Genomic DNA, 19,166 nt, shown 5'->3' on the forward strand with positions numbered 1-19,166 from the left:
GAGAGGCTCTGCCTATGTGAAGGTAAGCAGTATGTTGGAGTCTCTGTACCTTCTGCTCAGTTTTGCTATGAACCCAAAATGGCTCCAAAAAATAAAGTCTATTAAAACACACAAAAAAAGAGGATACAGCAAAACATTGGCAAACTATGCCTTGCCAGCATTTCAGCTTGCCAAGAGAGTTATCCAACCTGGTGAGAGGAAAAAAATAGGAGATAGGAGATAAATGATGCTGGAAAATCTTCTGTAAACTATTTTATTTTATTTGCCTCTTCTGCCCAGTACGGAGGTTGAGTTCTCCAAGGAAAAGTTCTGAGCATTGCAGAATATTTACTTTTGGCTTTTGAGAAGCAGAAATTTAGATGCTGCAATAATATTTCAAGACACTTTAATAGCAGTCAATTATTATGACTCTTGCCCGCTGCAAGCTCAAGATGATCAGGGCATGGTAGCAGATAACTGGGTAGTAACAAACTCGTACCCGTTAAGCAGCAGCGTGCATAGATGTTTGGGGATGAGCCTGGGTGGTCTTTAGTCAATATCAATGTTGTCATATGAAAAGTAGGTGTCATACAATGTTCCTGTATCGCAGGAATTATCTCTATATTCTCAAATCAGAGATAAAGTATATAAGAAGTCCAAGCATGGAATGCCTTTTTCCATTAATTACACCTTAAATATTCTGTCCCATACTGACATATTGGACTATGTACTCTACCTATTTTTGAAGTCCTCTAATCTGTGTCAAAGCACAGCATTTAGAAATGCAAGGAGCTGGTTCTGAAAAAATAAATCTAATTTTATTAGTTAGTTTTCATGAGATTATTATTTTGCAAACCCAAAAATATAAGAAAGGATGCTGGGGAGCCAGAATTAGAGACATAGAAAGCAAAATGACTTATTTTCATGCATGGATTAAGGTAATGTGGGCAGAATTTAAAGTTACTTTTACATGAAAATTTTGGAGAGATACTGAGTAAAAACAGAACATCAGTGGACCATTTAACAGATATAAGTTTTTTTATGCATTAAGGTATTTAGAAAATCATATGAACAAAATGCAGTAATCGGTTGATTACTGGGTCAAGAAAAAGTAATTTGCAAGAATGATTTCTTAACTGTTTTGCTTGACAATAGGATGGGGCATGACTCTATACTCTTAGGTAAAAGACAGAGGGATAGTTGACTTGAGGCTAGGGAAAGAGAGAGAACATGAGTTCAGATTTGGATGTGTTGAATTTGTATTACCTTTATGATTGTCCAAGAAAAGATATCAACAAGGCTTTTGAATATGTGAGCTTGGGACTTACAGGAATTCACTGCGGTGATACATAAATTTGGAGTCCTCCATAGCTAGAGTTAATTGAGACAAGGGCCTATTACTAAGACTTGAAGAACTCCTACAATTAATGTATGGTAAGTGGAGGAAAGAGTCCTGTGGAATGTGAGAACAGCAACCGGTGAGATAAGACTATCATCAAAAAAGTGTCTTCATAGAAATCAAGAAGTGAAGGTTTTCAAACAGTGTATCATTAAGATTGTAAGAAGCTACTCAGAGATCATGAGCAAGACTGAAATTAATACCCTTGGTACTTAACACTAGAAGACATTGGTGACTTCACCAAGATGTTGAGTGATGGGGGCGGATGCGTGTTAATGTGGGTTGTGGAGTGAATGAAACATGAAGAGATTAATACACTGAGGACAACATTTTCAAGAGCATGGCCTTGAAGGATCAGTGATGCAAAAAGAAAGATGACAGGTATAAAATGAGGGGACATTTTTCATTAGTTTTGTCTTGTTTTAATGTGAGAGGCATAGTCAAAGTTTGATGTTTTAGAAAACCCCAGTTAAGTCAGAGACAGTATACAAGAGAGGGAAAAATAATGAAAAATACAAAATTCCAGAAAAATCTAAAGCTATGGTGTCTAAAAGGTAGATTAGGGTCAGAATCGGAGACAGAACGCTTGTTCTGATTATTGTGGTCTTTTTTTTTTTTAGTCTTTAGCCTGAAGGAGACTGGGAAAATGTAGAGAACATTTTATTCGGAGAGACAATTTTGTTTTTATTTTTTCTTGCTCATTTCCCTGGGTTTAGCCATTGGATTTATGGAAGCATATTGGTAGAGTACGAAGACCATGGCATTTGAATCCGCATAGTTGTCTTTGAATGCCAGCACTGCAGTTTAGCTCGTTACGTGATCTCTGGAAAATTATCCAATCGCTCTGAACCCGTTTTCTCATCTCAAAAATTAAGACAAGAACATCACTTTAAAAGCCTTAAACGGAAGACTAAATGATATAATGAAATGCAAAACACCAAATGGTGTGTTTCTCACATACTAGGCACTTAACTAATCTTAATTCCTTTCTCAGTTGAGCCTCATAAAATACTAAAATTTTAGTTTCAAGGTTGAAGTTAGAATGAGATCTGTTTCCTCTAAACGTAGACTTAAAATCTGTGGCTTGTGGTTGGTTTGTGTCTTCTCTAGGCAACAATGAACTTTATTAATGTGGGATCCTTTCTTATTTTGCCAAAGCACCTACAGTTTTGTTTTCGTTTTTTTTTTTAAGACAAGGTCCTTCTTTGTTGCCCAGGCTGGAGTGAGGTGGTGGTCTCATAGCTCACTGCAACCTCAAATACCTGTCTTCAAGGGATCCTCTCACCTCAGCCTCCTGAGTAGCTGGGACCACAGGTGTGCGCCACATCGTCTAGCTGTTTTTAGACACCAGGTGGCGCCATTTAGCTCAGACTGGATTTGAACTCCTGAGCTCAAGCAATCCTCCCACCTCAGCCTCCCAAAGCGCTGGGATTACAGACGTGAGCCACCAAGCCTGGAAGGAACTACAGTTTTGACCAAAACATCTTGGACACTTATACTGGCACGTAGGAGTCTTCTGATATGGCCAACTCAGTGAATTTCTCTCTCTGATAATGTGTGACCAGCAAGTATTGGAAAGTGATTAATTTAGCTGTGTTTCTCAATGCATATAGTCTGTCAATTCAAAGCTCACCCAGCAAGGCCTTTATTCTGGCCTCCAGGATCACCTACTTAATGTTCAGAGCTCAAGCATCCATGAATCTCCTAGAGTCTATACCACTCACAGAATCCATTCCACTTTAATCATCCTTGCCTGGATTATAGTGATTTGGTTGGACCTTAGAACAAGACTGCCTGTATCAGATCATAGCTTCATCAAGAACCAGCTATGTGACCTTGGGCAAATGCTTTAAAATATTTGTGTTTCAATTTCCACATTGGTAGAACGAAGATAATAGCACAGGGCTATCTTGATGATTAAATGATGCAATATATTTAAAGCCCTTCAAGCAGTCTCTGCACATGGTAAATGCTGATTGCATATAAACTAAGAATTTTCTTGCTATTGTGAAGTCTCTGCTGTTCTCACACTGCACTAGTTTTCACTTTTTTTCTTTTAAAATCTAGCTTAATTTTTAATTGAAACATATTTTTAAGCAAAAGCTTCAGTCTAGGAATTGCAATATGATCTCAATATCCCAGCCCAAACTTTTATTCCAATTAGAAGTTAGAAGATAGGCTTTGATAGATCGCCTTAAAGGAAGGGGGAAGTAAAGTGAAGGCCACTTTTTTTGTCAATGAATGAAAAGGAAGAAAAAAAAAAAGAAAATAGAAAGAAAAAGAGACAATTTAATTTTTAACTTTCTCTTTCGTTTAATTATTTATATCTTATGAGAATTTTAATAATTTAACATTATGTCCCTTTACATAGTAAAAAACTTAAGTATACATGGTACTTTGTGATGAAGATGAAAATTAATTGAGCATGTCTGGAAAAAACTTAGAAATAAATAAAATAATGATGCTTGGTTGTTGAATTAATTTAAGGAACTCACAGAAACATTGTGACATTTAGCACATATATGTGTTGACATGTAAGAGAAGGAAATGCTCATGCAAAGTCATGGAGAGAAACTGTGGGAGGAAAATATGGCATTTTGGAAAAAGAAATTAAATTTTGAAAAGAAAAGATGTGACATGTTGGCAAGAATTAATACTTGTTCTTTGGAGAAAGAGATGATAATTCTATCTTCATTTACATTCCTGATAAACAAAGTATTATTGTTTTTATTGTTCTAGAAATGCAAAGCAGCTATTTATTGAATTTTCCACAAAATTAAATGTATCAAAATTTACCCCACATTTCTTCTCACGCAAAAGCAGAAAAATGCAAGCCTTTAAAATATGGAAACATTTGGAAGAAATCCCCCTGGGCGGCATGCACAAAAATAATTCTGGATTTTTCTGGGTCCTAGAATAAATCATCACTTGAACATTATAAAATCACATAACTGGCCAGATGCAATGCCTCACACCTGTAATTTCAGCACTTTGGGAGGCTGAGTCAGGAGAATCACTTGATCCCTGGAGTTCAAGAACAGCCTAGGCAACGTGGAGAAACTCTGTCTCTATGAAATACAGAAAACAATAAAATATTAGCTGGGAATGGTGGAGTGCATCTGTAGTCCCAGCTATTCGGAAGGCTGAGGTGGGAGGATTGCTTGAGCCCAGAGAGGTTGAGGCTGCAGTGAGCCTCGCACTGCACCCAGCCTGGATGACAGAGCGAGACCCTGTCTCAAAATAAATAAACAAAGGAATAAAAAGTAAAATTGCACAAGTGAGTCACATAGAAGCTTAGTCTTTTTTTTTTTTTTTTTGTCTAGACAGATATTCAAGAAGAATCATAAAGAATGATAAAGCTTGATTGTTTTCTTTCAACACGACTGTGAGCTAGGTTAAATTAAGTAAGAACCATGGTTAATATTTTATTGTACTTTATTTCTCTCTTTGGAGTTAGGGTTTTCATTCCCTAATCATTTACTTTATCTCATCTATGTACTTTATATGTATGCTTAGTTTTAAGATTGTTCTATATTTATTTCGTTGTTCATCATGTCAGTTAAAGGAGTGAAAATATCTATCTAGCTTTCTCTCTTTACTTCTCAATCTATTATCTATCTGTATCTGCCTATCACATCTATCATCTCGACCAAAGATTATAATTTAAAAGATAACCTTATGTGAATATGTATAATTATTTTTCCATAAACAGTAATACTACTGTTGCCTAATTCTTAATTACTTTTTTGTCTTTGTTTACTTCTTGATTAGCCTACGCTAGAGTTACTTGAGATTACTGAATAACGGGGTTGTGTTTATATTTAAGAAGACTGATAGCTACTTCTATACATCCTGAATTTCTAATAGATCTTCCTAAGAACTATACGTAAACAAAATAAGAATATGTAGACAGACAACTTCTAGACATGCTCAGTGACATGAAGAAAAATGGGATTCTTACCTGTAGAACTTTACCAGGTTCTTGGTCATTTTATGAGTTGTGTGTATGAAACATACTATTTATACACCTATTTAACCTAAAGATCTTTCTTTACAGAGCCTTCTGTGTAACTAGTTTTGGAAGAAAGGGGTTGTCAAATGTTGAAACCTGTCTCTTCATCTCGTTGTATATATATGCCATAGTACTGCTCTGGTCTCAGATATTAGTATGTGATTTTCTTGACATAGTTTTCCCATTTGTAAAATTAGAGGCATGATAAGATGACTTCCAAAAGATCTACGTGTCTTGGATCAAAGATATTCTATGATTATATAATTTTATATTACATGGCATCTTGACAAATGCATGCAGCAATGTTAAGAATGAATAGTTAATTTTTTCTCTGATAAATTCGATTTGAAATAAATTCCATGTAGGTCACAATTTTTAACTGAAGTAAAACTAATAAAATTTTGACTACCATAAGAGATAGCGCAACCTTTCACTCTACCAAGATGCACCCTTCAACAAGACTGTGCTCCACAATACAAGATGCGAATTAGACCTATGTTAGTGTCAGCAATGTCACAGTCTTTACAGTGCATATCCAAATTACTAAATATAAAATGGAACTAAAGAATCTTTTATTTCTTCCCACTCTATGTTATTGTAGCCTGATATTCCCCAGTAAAAGGGTTATGTGAACAGGAGCAAAAAGTTATGGTAGTAAAACCATTGACTAGGATAAAGTGTTACTAAAGAGAATTAACTGAGTCTTAAACTTTATCACTGTAAAATGGGAGAATAATCTGTATTCTTTCAATCCAACAGTAGGGTGACTCTATAGTTTATCATCCAAATCATGTTACTTTTTAGAGTTCAAATGGGGCAATATTAATAATTATGCCAAGGTGATAGGTCTAATCATATCTGTTCTGAAGCACTCAGTAGTTGTACAAATGCAGGCTACTGTAAACACTGGTAACACAAATGAAATTTGATGAAAAGATAGAGAAATAGTTGGGCTATTTTCAATTTATAAATGAAGAAACAGGGTTATAGCAGAGTTAGTAATTACCCAGATGTATACTAAGAGGAGGCTATGAAACTAGAAAGTTCCAGGATTGCTGATTATTAGATTGATGTTCTGAGTGCCTTAGTGACTAGCTAATTACTAGAATAATACCCAATGTGGCAAAGGGGATACAAATATTATTTCAGCTATAAGGGAACTTCTATCTGGCCTTGCATCATAGCTGAGCAAACAAATTATGTATTCAGTACTTTACAGGGTCCTTTTCTCAGATTAAACTATATTTTAAAATTTATGGTTAGGAGCCCTCGTTCAGAACCATTTAGGTTATTTGTTATTCTCTTATTGTCTTAATGAAAAATACTCTCTCCAATCAATATAACTTCTGTTGGCCTCAACAGATATGTCTACAATAGAAATATTTATATGTAAATATTCAAGGACAATATAATAGTGTTTCTGATTTAAACTGCTTGTATAGTCTTTATTGAATTATGAGCAGTTTGGGAAATCTAGTCTGAATTACAATAAAAGATGAAAAAGTTAAATATTTGGTTTTCCACATTATATTCATAGCATTCCAAAAATAAGATATTTGAAATCAACTTTCTATAGGTATCTAAGAACTTTTGTATAGAGGTCGTTCATTCCCAGAGCAAGCCTTCTTAAGCTGTTCGAAAGTTAAAATAAACTCTGGACACATACATTGCTTTGACCATCACACTCACTAAACTTGTCTTCCAAACAGGGACTATCTGTTACACAGGGGTGTGAATAACATGAACACACAGATCAGTGCTAAGATCATGAAATCCATTTCATCACTGTTTACTCTAGCAATCTTCTCGAAGTAATTCTTAGACAAATCTTATTAGTCTAGATATGAATATCAGTCCCTGAAGTAAGCCATCTGTGATTAATTTATGCAGCTACTCAGTTCCATTTCCTATTAATACTGTGTTTATCATATAACTGTATTCAAGAGCTTAGCATTTTATCTGATTTATAAACACATTTAATACATTTGTTGATGCAAGTTTTCATGTATTTAATAAAATGCTCTATAGAGTTTATTATTAATGTGCAAATTTCATAGATAACTGAGTAGAGACTATATCCTCTATTTAGGTCATGCTTTAAACACTATACAACAACTTTTAATGTATTATTTAGATGTCTTCTGATTTTGGAATGAAGGGTTTGAACTGAGCCTGAGGCAGCTAAGGTGGCATACTTATTTCTGGGGGTAGTTTTACAATTCTAATAGAGATTCCATGAATACAGAACCTCTTTGGAAAACCTATATTTTAAGTAGATCTGGATATCAATGGAACATTTTTTCTCAGAAATAAAAACCATAAGCCAAATAAACTTCATCCTTTTCCCTCCAACAGTATCTAAGTTACAATGTATTTCTTCTCCAAAATTTAACTTTGCCTTGTTTAATATCAAATTTAATTTCTGGCACATATTCTATATGCAAGAAAGAAAATTATAAACAACAACAACACATGTCTATCTTTTTGCTCTCTTGAAATAAGTGTGAAATGACAGCTGACAGCCACGTGAGACAGAGGTTCAGGTTAGGGTCTAGAAGGGTCTAGAAGATAATGACAGAGAGAGAGAAGCTAAGGCAATTTAAATACCATAAATGGGACAGGCTGTCACAGAAATGAAGATAACTAAAGAGAGTAATGAAAATATACAAGGAAACTTAGTGGCCTTGTATAATCTCAAAAAAAGCAAGAGGCAAAGAGTTTTGATCAAGACACCACACATTGTCTTTTTAAACTTAATAGAGTGACTGTTTCTTTAGAAAAATGCTGACCTAGACTACGTTTGATTGTTGAAAATATCACAGAAGACTAATACACTATATGTTACATTTTATGGATAGGAGCCCTTGTCCAGACCCGTTCTGGACATTTTCTTTTCACTTGTCTTCTTAAATAAAGAGATGGGTCAGTTCATGAATCTATCCAGATTGAGCAGTAGTTATATTTGTCATGTACATTATCTAAAGGGCTTCTTATACAGAATCTTTTTGTATAAGTTCAGAAAACCTAAACCCCTTTTTTCAATTCAGATACTCCTTGGAAAACTGCATTTCTGAAGTGCCCCAGCTAAGCAAACAATCAAACTCTGCTAGTTAGCACTCTGTGATACACAGCCTGGTCTTTGCAGTCCTTTGTCTCCATAGAAGCAGGCATCCAAGAACATTCTAACATATTTGATACTATATAAATGCATGCTTCTGAGTTTTATTTCCTATTTCCTATTGGAATAGTCAGCAACAGATAATTGTCCTGTCTCAAAGATCAAGAAAGGAAAACTAAAGAAACTAAAAGCCATTGCAAGGCTATAAGCTAATTTGTATGCTGAATGATTGGATTCCTAGACCTTGTGCTTGAAAATGAAGCTGAATCATTAAAGGAAAGGTTTGACGTATCATAGGAAAATAGTTTAAAGTAGTTTTGACAAGGTTTTTGGTACAGAAGATCAGAAGAATTGGCTTATATATTTTAATTATAAACCTCACTACCAATTTTCCCTTTGGGTTGTTGATTCCAATGATGGCTGGTTAAACCTGGGCTGAAGATAAAATTTTAATACGAAGATAGTTTTGAAAAATTGTTAAGAAAATGGAGCTAATATTCGGTTGAGTGCCTACAATATGTGAAACATTTTATATATTACTTCATAGTTTCTGGGTGAAGGAATTATTATCATTTTCACTATTTAAATGAGAAAACCTCCCCAGTTTAGAGGTTATTAAGTAGCAAAGGTAAGATCAGTTTGAACCTGTTGAAATTCTGGCTCTTTGGCCCTAGATGATATATTAGGATTTCTATAATAAATTGAAAATGAAATAAAGATTTTTCAAATGCTACTGCAAAGCACTAGATAAGCATGAGAGTTGCTAAAACAAAACCATCTGGTATTTCTATAGAGGTGCCATGTTAGCCAGAGAAAAGTTAGTGACCTAGATTGAGCATGAGTCAAACCACCAGAAAGGGCAGGAGAGAACGAATCAGAGATGTCCTCACCAAGCTTCCTTCTTTGTTCCCAGACTTTTTACTCTTAGTGACAGAGACTTCAGACTTCTCTGCAGAGATTACAAAAAAGATGAAAAGAGTTGGAAAATAAAGTGTGATTCAAGAAGTGAAGAAACTTGTAGTCTGTAGAAATACGGTTATGTTCATGACGCTTATCACTTTATACTTTTTTAAAATTCCAAATGTAGAAGTAACTCATGTTCATTTCACATCATGAAACAATGTAAGTATTTTTTAAAATGTAATCTCCCCTTGCCAGTCCTTTCTAATAATAGTAGCTTAATGGTATCTCTTATGGACTCATCTATATGCATATGTGGGGTTTATTGCTTTTTTAAAATGTATAATAATTATTTTGACTCTTAATTTCCAATTAAAAAATATAGCTTAGTCATCTTTCCAAATTAAGATATACTTCTAATTACTTTTAATAACTGTTAATACCCAGAACATAATCACACCATAACATATTTAACAATTTCACCATTGAAAAACATTCTAATTATTTTTGGTTATATTGCTGTCACAAATAATGCAGCAATATTGAAATATTCTGTAAGTATAAGTACTGCTTTAATTTTTTCTTTTTTTTTTTTTAAGAGATGAGGTCTTTCTGTGTTATCCAGGCTGGAGTGTGGTGGCTATTCCCAGGTGCTATGATTTTCAAAGACTCTGATTACTTTTAACAAAACAGTTATTTTATCTCATGGGCATTTTCATAATATTTGTCAACCTTTTCTGATTTGCATGATGTTTGCATCTTAGGACTATTGTATTGATGCCTAGCGTGATGTAAAACACATTTTTTTTAAATTGACTTTATCGCAGTCACTAAATTATTCAACATATTCAACAAAATGTTTTGAAACTTAATATTTTAAAAAACCTACTACAAAAGCTATAAGACCAGTACCAATTATAACAAGCGATTATATTTTTTATTTCTATTTAAAAAAACTGAAACATTAAGTCCACTTAACATTTTATAAAGATTGTATTAAGACCTTGGTCACTTTAGTTTCTGTATTTGACAAATGAGTTAATATCTTATCATAATGTAATATCTTATGTCAAACATAGAAATTAAATATCATATATATCATATCATATGTGTATATAAATTACATCCTCATTTATCATTAAATTGGAATATCTGTCTTGATTTTTTTTGTTTCAATATTTTCTTATGCCTGAAGATATCACGTCAGAGCTGATGAGATTCGGCCAGGAGCTGGACTTTAAAGAGTAATATAAAAATAGTTTGATGACAATTGTACATGAAATCCAAACTAAGAACAACAACTTTATTAGCATTCACCAGAGAGACAGAACCAATAAGATATGTACATACATATATAGATATATGAGAGGGGATTTATTAGGGAAATTGGCTGATGGGATTAGGGAGGCTGAGGAACTTCACGACAGGCTATCTGCAAGCCAGAGACCCTGGGATGCCAGCAGCGTCTCTCAGTCTAACTTTAAAGGCTTCAGGATCAGGGAAGCTGATGGTGTAAAATCTAGTCCAAGGCCTGAGAACCTGAGGGCTGCTGGTCAAAGTCCTGGAGTCCAAAGACTGGAGAGCTTGAAGTTCTGATGTCCAAGGGCAAGAGTGTCCTAGCTCCTGGAAAGAGAGAAAGAAATTACTGCTTTTCTTCTGCTTTTTTGTTCTATCCAGCCCCCGTTGAGTTGGATGGTGCCCACTCAGCTTGAGTGCTGAATTTCCTCACTTAGTTCATGGATGCACACCCAATCCTCTGGAAATAGCCTCACAAACACACCCAGAAATAATAATATACCAGTTCTCCAGGTATTACTTTATTTAGTCAAGTTGACACCTAAAATTAACCATCACAATTACAAAATAAAATATCCAAGTAATAATGGGAAGGACAGGAAATAAAACAAAGGAACATGTGCATTTCTGAGGTTTTGAGATGGTTAGGAGTGAACTCAAAATATTATTTATGTGATAACTGTTTTATTTTTAAGCCATAACTCTTTGTAGGTGCTATTTTTACCATCAAATTAAAGAATGAATGTGGAATATGCACACCATAACTAAATACACCTATAATCAAAGTATTTCACAGCTTAATAGAAACTTATAGTCAATTCATCTTATTTTATGGAATGAACCTAAAGAAATTTTAAGCAAGAGTTTCAATTTTATTGTCATTTGAAGCTGTCTTCAGGTATTAGTGAAGGAATAGCATGCTGAGAAAAATTAAATATCAAGGGAAATGAAGAGTCCGCCAAACAATTAGCATGACTTAATTATTTCTTCCTTTTAGGACAACCATTAAAGGTCAAGATATTTCAAGCTTAAGTGAGTTAGAATGACCTGTCTCAAATTCTCTACTCTTTATCTTTTCCTGCAAAAGACAGCAAGGCCACTGAGCATATGGAGACTGCTTGTTTGGAAAACATTTGAAATACATTTTAATTTGTAAATCCAAACACAACAGTAAAGTCAGTCCACTTGGTTTCTGGCTTCACATCACTTCTGCCGTGAGCTGCACTGTGTGCTATCAAATAAGTAAACATTTCTCACTTGGGGCAGAACTCTGAAGCCAAATTAGATTGAAGCCAAGTGCTATTAAATGATAATTTGCTTGAACAAGACTAGCATAATTTATCTCTTTAAACTTGAACAATTTAAAATATAACATTTAAATATTGCTATTATCATAAACATATTTAAAAGATTCTTAGACTTCTTCAATAATGTGTTTGGACAATGACTACAGGGCAGTAAGGCTTCATTCCCTGGCTCTAATATTTTGATCCAGCCAAGCCAGAGTTAGTATTTGTCCAGCTGCTGGAGTTCCCCAGTGGTGCTCTGATTGGAGGGACTGTAACTTCTATGGCATTTTAAAAAGGTAGCTGATACTTTCTTACATGACTAGCATGACTAAATATAGAACAATAACAACAAAGACTCATTATACTGACTATTATTTCTTCACTTGTGAACCAAATATGCCCCAAGTCAAAAATAAATAAATAAATAATGGACTGAATTGGGAGTGTAGCTACTAATCCGATGGATTAAAAGGTAATTATAGAGCTGCCCTATCTGAAAGCTATGAATCACATATGGCCAAAAGTTTAAATTCATTTTTCAAAATTTAAAATTCTGCTTCTCAGTCGTACAAGCCACAATTCAAGCTCTCAGCAATATTTCATTAGTCATCACAGTACTGGACAGTGCAGACATAAAGCATGTCTTGCAAATAGGAAAATTCTATTGGACAGTGTTGCTACACAGAATGAGTACATTGCCCAGTGATTTGTTCTTTGCTTCTTCTCATCTACCTTGCAATGCTGTGCTTTTCTAGAAATGCTAGAGATTCAGAGTGATGGATCATATTGCACTCATTCCCTATTGAGCATTTTAAAGTCATGTTCTGGTGCCAGAATCAAATCTGTAGATTCAACTGTCTATTCCAAATTACCATTCTCATACCATTTCCCAACTAAGAAATTTGTGTGTACTTATAGGTAGTTAATTTTTTAATTCTATTAATTTAACTGTGTGCTTTGTGTTTTCAGGTCTAAAATTAAAGATTTTGCCTTATGCACATATTCATTTGGGCTCTAGAAGCTTCAAAGAAGTATGACTTTGCATTATATTTATTGTCAATCATTGATTTTTGGCTTTGGAAATTGTATTAACACATCATTTGACGTGTGTTTGGACATGCATCAGTCTTATACATAATAGAATATATATAAGGTTTAATTAATCTGTAAGACATCACTGTTTATTTTGTGTCTCTGTCCACAACTTTAAATATAGTTTTTCTTATCTTTAAAATTATAAACAACGCTGATAGTCATTTTTTTTGAGAAATACAAAAACGGTTTTTCCACTAGCTGAATAAAAGTATAAAATGTTTTAATATTCTGTCTTAAGTCTAAAAATAAAACTTATGTTAGATATCAAATGTCAACCAACATTAAACAAGAAATATTTGGGTCTTATTCATGTTATTAAAAAAAAAGAGGCATTATTGATTCTTAAGCTTAGAGGAATAAAATTGTGCAATTCGTTATTATGATACAATACTTTCAACTATTAAGATTATGTATTTCTTTTCATATTTGATTTTTAATACTTTTAATTCTTCATTTATTTAAAATTATGTTTTAAACATCTACCTGAGCATAAATGTTAACATATGACTGAAAGATTTGATAGATTGGAGTAAGTAAATTTTTACATTATGACATTTTAGGCATTCAGATTATATATCTCCATACATATGTGTATGATGAATTATAAAAGTCTTTTGTAAAAGTCCTTCAAGGTCATTCGCAATGCATATACAACAATTAATGAGGAAACAGAAATTCCACAAAGGCAAACTGAAAAAAAAAATACCTGTTACCAGCTAAAGACAATTTCTGTTACTTTTTTCATGTGTGGTTTTATAGGTGTCTATCACATACTTACGTATAGATATGTGAATATATATTTTTGTATATTTAAGTATTTAAACAAATTTTAAAATGAGATTATATTTTAGACATTTTATTTTATATATATGCTTTGTCTATAATCATTGTGTCTCATGTAATGTCTTTTAAACATCCTTGGTTCTATTATCTACCTTCTATAACAGCATTTCAAATAGATATACGTTCTTCCATATAGGAAAAACAGCCAAGGACATTAGTTTACACCTTTATTAAGGTGTGTCTATTTAACAACAGCAGAAAGATATGTTTTCTGAGGAAATCGGAAACTTAAAGATTTTACAGAACATTGTCCAAGCTCAGTCAAAGTTGCATTAATCTCGGAACAGGGTGTCGGGGCAGTAAGACTGTGGTCACAGTGTACCAACCATTGACTGGTCATTTTGGGTATAAAAAGGAGTACAAAAGAAAATCTGGGGAACAAGGTCTTGCAAGAATCACAGTGGAAATTTTTTAGTCCTTAAGGGTCTTTCAGAATGCATACACTGTAATTCATTTAATAAAAAAATAGTCACTCTTAGGGATGTTATTTTTCTTATTTAATAAATTAAAGTCTTTTAGCTGAGCTTTTCTAGCTAAGTCTTTGGACCCTCTACATATTTTTCTTAGGCCTTTATAATAAAGATAAATATTTATAATAATGGAACCTGGATCAAACAAGTGTATTAGGTACACTTAATTAATCTATTAGGTGCCTATGGTTATATTTTTTGTACATAAGGTAACAGCTTCTTTCTTGCTTATTAAGTTTGCTTAAACTGATCATCTGATTATCTGCATTTCTCAGAAATCCCTGATTACTTTCTAGTGTTATTGCTGGTAAATGCAAGGTCTAAGCTAACTCCAATAGAGGTTTGAAGTAGTGCATGCATATTTTCATCTCTTTTCCCTCCATGTGATCTCCCTGAGAGTGTGTCTGGGCTAGTCTTTCACAATCACAACAATGTAACAGACTTACGGAAGAGAGTGCAGTGACACAGTTAAGGAAGGCCCATCTAGACCAGACAGCACCCAGCTGACCCACTAGTTTACCAAAGACCCATGAAGAAACCCAGCTGAGATCAGTTAAGTCAATCTTTTGTCTGGAAAACCAGCTAACTGACCCATGGACTCATGCAGAAAAGAACATTTATTGCCATATGCCACTGAAATTTGTGGTTGTTTGTTATGCCACATTATTATGGGAATAGATAACTGATAAATTGGCCAAATATAAGTACAAGCAAAGCCAATCAATATACTCTGTTACTTCCAGCCATTGCAAATCTCTGGGGGAACTCACACAAGTGGGAAGTGTGTGTGTGTGTGTGTGTGTGTGTATTAGAGAATAAGAACACCCCAACATGCAGACACACACACACACACACACACACACACACACAGAGAGAGAGAGAGAGAGAGAGAATCTTAATAACACTAGAAAACTTGAAAGTCCACTACAAAACATTATGAAGACTTTCTGAAAGGAGATAGAAGATGGCATTAGACACACAGAATAGAAATTCCTGCAGAAGCTAGTTTCAAACCTGCAGAAGAAATGCTGCAAAGTGTTAAGAAACATTACAGGACAATTCTTATTTTAGATGGAATAAACATTAGGTGCAACAGGCATCCAGAGGCAAACATGAAAGAGATGAATTGGAGCATTGCTTTAAGAGAAAGTGAATCCTGATTCTGATGTATATGCTTTTAATGAAAAGATGCTTCTGAAAATCACAAAGAAGAGCAATGCTATTTTGAAAACAGGATGTATACTTACCATTAAAAATACAGTATTGTTCTGTTGAAGTTCACATCAATAACAAGATAGAGCATTGCTTCTATATCTAAATATGTCCTCGTAGTAATATAAAACAAGTGGAGTTTATTTTCAGTTGCTGTGGTTTTGATGAAGTTGTGCACAATTGATCTAATTTTGTGTTGATTGACAAAGTCAAAGTAACTGAACCTGATATTCTGAAGACCATTTCACTTTGGCTATTTAACACTGAGCTGGATCTCCTCAGATCTTAACTGAACATTACAAATAAACTTTGGCAAACAGTCCAACTTTTATTTGAGAATTGAAAAAAATCCCCTCATATGGGCAAGTTGATATTAAGTAAACATTTGAAATCTCTTTTCTCATATTGGTAATAGCCATCCTCCCACTCCAAATTCAAGTGTTTTTGTTCTGTAACATATAAAATATCTCTTTGAAGGGTCCGCAAAGCTTTTGCTATTGCTATTACTCAACCTAGAACTGATTAAATCAGGAGCAGTTAGCTGTTCTGGGCTAATCTAATCAGACTATTTTTTCGACATTTTGAACTGAGAATCACAGAGAATATGTAAACTGAGAGATACATACACATCATGTTACTTAGATACTTTGGGGAGGAGGCTTATGGGAAAATCCTCATTTCTTTGCTTTCAAGTCTTCATTGTTCAACAATTCCACAGATTTTATAACCCTGCACCCCTGTGTGCATACATAGGCATGCACACACACAAGCACACCTCCACATGCACACATTTTAAGTTGTTTCCTGGTTCTTAAATCCAGATTTGTTCTGTATTCTTGTTTTATAGGTTTCACAATTGAAATTACAATATAGTGTTCATGTAATAACAATTTATAATAACAATTAGCATCCTGACCTGAGAAGACATTCTTCACCTACATGAAAGTATCAATGGCTCAATAGGCTGGCTCATCCTTGGAACCAAAAAGCAACCTGAACATTGAATAAAATATTTCCTTTAATAATTATGTGTTGACTATTAAGAAGCAGTATATATCTGATACAAGCAACAAAATAGATTTGATCTTTTATTATATATACCACTATTATTCATGTTACTCCTGTAGAAAAATATAAAATTTAAAAGCGGGCTGGCCACAGTAGCTCATGCCTGTAATCCCAGCATTTTGGGACGCTGAGGCAGGTGGTTCACCTGAGGTCAGGAGTTTGAGACCAGCCTGGCCAACATAACGAAACCTCATCTCTACTGAAAATACAAAAATTAGCCAGGCATGATGGCATGTGCCTGTAACCCCAGCTACTAGGAGGGCTGAGGCAGGAGATTGCTTGAACCTGGGAGTTGGAGGTTGCAGTGAGCCAAGATCGTGCCAATGTACTCCAGCCTGGGCAACAGAGCAAGACTCTGTCTCAAACAAAACAAAACAAAATAAAATTTAAAAGTAGCTGTACTTAACTTAGATATGTTTTGGGTATCTTAGGGACTATTCCTTACCTGGTTTTGAATATGTCTAACTGAATCCAAGAAAAGTTCTCTTGATGAGTTCTGTGGATGAGCAAAGAGAAAACTGGAGCTACGGTTTTTTACCCTAGGTAAACACTCTTTTAGCAACAGCTAAAAACTATCTTAAAAATAGCTGAAGAACATATTCAGCATTAAGGCCTCCCTGTCTAGTGAGTTTGTCTCATTACTAAGCCAGTTAGACTCTGAAAAACAAAAATCACGAAAACAAAAAAACTCCACTTCTGTCTGTGTAGCCAATGTAATATAATTAGGTTGATGTGGAATTGTTTAATTGTTACTGTAGAAACGCAACAGGACACCTGCAGAATCAGATTTCATCCTAGGTAAATCTAGTCCTAAAAAACCAAAACCAAAACAAACAAACCCCACCAGTTTCAAGCTTAGGCTAAAACAAGTTTCAGAACATCATATGCACTCTTGAAATTTAACTTATTTTTTAGAGATTCAATAATATTTTGAAAGAAAGAAAATGACTGTTTCATTTATAAGGGGAAAAAAAAGCAATGATATTCAAGATTAATCCAATTGTAAAAACTTTTTTTTTTTTTTTTCCTGGAGAGGATACCAGTGATTTTCATGTAAATTCACATTCCTGCAGGCTTATAATCTCAGGAAAAGAAAGCAAGGGATCCTAAGTACTAAACAATAATATTACTTAGAAATTACCTTTTCAAGAATGCATACATCTGGTTATCTTAAAATAAAATTTGGAAAAAAGGAGAGGAATCTTACTTTTGTCATTTTAATGTGTGAATGAAATTTTCATTTAAAGATGACATATTTGAGAAAGAAAACAGAAATAATATTCTTTTACCATGCAAATGCAAACATCTACTACATTTGGGTACATGACTGAAGATTTGTTCTGTACTCTTGTTTGATAGGTTTCACAATTGAAATTACAATATAGTGTTCATGTAATAACAACTTATAATAAAGATATACAAGTTCTACACATTTATTTTTATTGTTACTAATCTGGTTCATAGTCATAGCTATAAATATGAATGAGTGTTTCAGAAAATATAATTTAGTTATGCAACTTCTAAATTGGAGAAAGAAGCAAAAAATATATAAGAAAAATTGTACTGGTAAGATAAATTTCAGAGAAATCATGTTTCACTTGCACTTTTCTTTTTGAAAGGTAAATTAAAAATAGTGGAAGAATTTTTTTTCATATAGAATAAACCAAGAGACATTTCAGGAATTTTGTTAAGAATTCAATTTGGGCCAGATGCAGTGGCACATGCCTGTAATCCCACGACTTTGAGAGACCAAACTAGGAGGATTGATGGAGGCCGGGATTTCAAGGAACACAACGAGAATTCACATCTATGTGTGTTTTTTTTTTTTTTTTTTTTTTTTTTTTAATTAGGCAGACATGGTGACAAGTGCCTGTAGTCCTAACTACTCAGGAGACTGAGGTAGAAGGATTGCTTGAATCCAGGAGTTCAAGGCTGCAGTGAGCTATGATGCTACTGTACTCTAGTCTGGGTGACAGAGCAAGACCCTATCTCTCAACGAAAAAAAATGATTTGTTCAGTAAATAGAGATTCAGTTGCTGAGTTCCAGGCAGAATAGTCATAGCTGTCAAAGCAAATCTACTTTAAGAAAATGAGATTGAGCATTTATGTACAAAACTATAATATCTTGTGAATCAATCAATAATATAATTTTCCCTACATCAAGCTATATAAAGTCATCATTTACTAATTAATTCACATCAAGATTAATTAGGTAAGCCAGAGGGTTATTAGTCTTCCCATTTTGCAGATGAGGAAGCAAAGATAAGAGAAGTTAAGATATACACCACAGGCCCCAATAAAATGATGGCACTTTTTATTTACTCATGTCATGTAAATTCACATTCAAAGCACTAGACTAAATCACTCACTAATCCTTTTAATTTTACTGTGCAGTTGGTAGGGGACAGGTACAATTATCTTTCTTTTACCTTTAAAGAGAGTGTACTCCTCTCAGACAAATAGTTTGCCAAAGGTATTTGGCAGA

The sequence above is a fragment of the Mandrillus leucophaeus genome, unplaced genomic scaffold (genome assembly GCF_000951045.1).
Source record: "Mandrillus leucophaeus isolate KB7577 unplaced genomic scaffold, Mleu.le_1.0 Scaffold494, whole genome shotgun sequence".
In the NCBI taxonomy this organism is placed as follows: domain Eukaryota; kingdom Metazoa; phylum Chordata; class Mammalia; order Primates; family Cercopithecidae; genus Mandrillus; species Mandrillus leucophaeus.